General features: G+C 44.4%; 1 pseudogene; it reads right to left on the bottom strand.

Moving 5' to 3' along the window:
• Positions 1–1,185: 1,185 nt before the first annotated feature.
• LOC102028807 lies at positions 1,186–1,623 on the bottom strand (annotated as a pseudogene).
• Positions 1,624–2,457: the final 834 nt, after the last annotated feature.

Here is a 2,457-nt window from a genome sequence, read left to right as displayed (position 1 = left end):
TCTTCTGTCCTTGGACATTAGAATTCTAGGTTTCTTTGGTCTTCAGACTCTCGGTCTTGTACCAGATTCTTAGGCCTTCGGCCTCAAATAGAGAGTTACACCATTGGATCTTCTGGTTCTCAGGCCTTTGGACTTGACCTGAGCTACACCACCAGGCTTCCTGACAACCCAGCTTTCAGGTGGCCTATCAGGGGACCTCTCAGCCTTCACAGTTGTGTAAGCCAGTTCCCACAATGAATCCTCCTCTATCCTCCCGTACTGGTTCTGTTTCTTGGGAGAACCCTAATATAATTAAATAAGCTAATTAATTTTTCTCTTTCCCTCCCTCCCCTTTCTCTCTCTGCCTCTATCTACCCTTCTAAAATGTGCAGGTTGTTCACTTTTGAGAACAGATCATGATTTTTAAGTACAGTCTTTCATTTCAGCAAACAAGGTGCAGGCACCAGTATCATGCAGACAGCATTATGTTGTTTATTAAGAACAGTGCCCCTTTGGGATCTGTTCCTGGAGGGAGGTTCACTTTTGTGTGATTGTGTCCCTTGTCTGCTTCACCACTTTTAATTCCTGGTAGCTTGATCATATGTCTGAAACCTTGCTGTGCACCACAGCAGCAGGCTTTGCTCATCAGCCAGCCATGTTAGTACCTAGCTTACTTCTTAAGGTTAAAAACGAAAGGCTGCTTTCTATGCTTTGAAGGCGCCCAGGCAGGAGGTGTGGCCCTCTTTATTGTCCCATATGGCAGAGGAAGATGCACTGAGGAAAAGGCTCTGAAACTCTGCATGAAGACAACGCACTGTGTGGGGCTGCCAGAAGTGGTGCCCGTGGACTACTGATGGTCTGATCATAGGAAACTGAAGTACAGTTTTTGAAAATCCTTAGCACAAAAGAGCCTTGAACCAAGTCTGTTCTCAGAAACATGGTATTAAGTGTCACAACGCTTTCCTTCCAATCTACTACTAGAAAAGCACTCATGCTATGGTTGACAGATCCACAGGACTTAGAAAAAGAGAAATCTGTTCTTTAAAAAGAAAAGAGGGGAAAAAGCAGCTCATATGTGTTTCTTTTTTTTATGAAAGTAATCAAAAGATGTAATCAGTCATAAATTGTGCTGTTCACAAGCCTGAAGAAAACAAAGTGAGAGGATTTCAGGACAATTGAAATTAACCCAAGAACAGGCTGGACTTGCTACTGGGGATTTCTTCTGGAAGGAGCTGGTTTCCAGGCTACTAGGCTGGACACAGGTGCAGCAGGCACAGTCTTCTCTTTGCTCTGCCCCAATCTGGTTTGCAAGTCTGTGTCTATGTTTTCATGGATGTTGCCTTCTCTATTCAGACCTAAGAAGTCTCCAGAGCTTGCTTCAGACAGGTTCCTACTCTGTGGTCCAGATGATTCCCAATCTATCTTTCCCCCAGTAGATGTGGCACATGATGATGTAGCCCAAGAAGGGGGATTTTCTTTAGGTGTCCCAAAGATATTCAGGGTCATTTTGTTCTTTCCTATGGGCTGGCCTCTTGTTTCATTAAAGCCTAATGAAAAATTGGACCTGCCACATGGAAGGTGCAAACCCTGGAAACTAGTCCTACTATTAGGGTTGACACCCTTGAAAGTGGTGGCAGTGGTCATAGGACCAAGGGGTGAGGTAAGCTGGTGTGCAAAAGAATGCTGCAGAGGTTGGACCCAAGAGGCACAAGGGCACTACAAACCCACAGCACGCATGGCTATGGCGTCTCTACACTAAGGTAATTTCCCAAGTATTTTCCTATATCTAATTGGCTCTATTTCCCTGGAAAATCCTGACTAATATAACTTCCCTTTCCCCACTCCATTTCTCCTCTCCCTGATTTCAGTCCCAACTCATTTATGGTTTAGATCTGGAATGTCTACTCAGAGCCTTATGGGTTCAGAGGTGGGACTTCTGAAAGCGGATTGGATCCTGGAGGTGCAATGGCTGACCATGTGGTTAAGAGGCAGGACCTGGTCAGAAGAGGCAGGTAACAGGCACATAATCCGGGAGGATATACATGTCTGCCTGGCTTTGCCCTTCTCTGCTGGTCCCTGGCTGCCATGACTCGAGGAGCTTTCTTCTACCAGACTCATGCACCACGCTGTTTCTGCCTTGGAGCCAGCCAGTCGTGAACTGAAAATGTGAGCCAGAAAACTCCTCCTCCTTTAAGTTATGGATGTTGGGTAGTCTGTCCCAGTGATAAGAACGTGACTAAGACAGCCACTTAGCTTGTTTATGTTGCTCATTTCTGCCTCTAGGCTTCCCTAGTCTGAGTTTTTATGTGAATAAAATCATATAGGATGTGGTCTTTTGTGATGGACTTCTTTCATTTAACCTGTTTTCAAGGTTTGTCTATATTGTAGTGTGTGTGAGTACTTCATTTCTTTTTATGACTGAATAATATTCCATTCTATACATATAGCACATTTTATTTGTCTAGTTGAATGTTAATG

Source organism: Chinchilla lanigera, unplaced genomic scaffold (assembly GCF_000276665.1).
Source record: "Chinchilla lanigera isolate Chin_1 unplaced genomic scaffold, ChiLan1.0 scaffold00043, whole genome shotgun sequence".
Taxonomy (NCBI): domain Eukaryota; kingdom Metazoa; phylum Chordata; class Mammalia; order Rodentia; family Chinchillidae; genus Chinchilla; species Chinchilla lanigera.
This window is presented reverse-complemented; position numbering and strand designations above follow the sequence as displayed.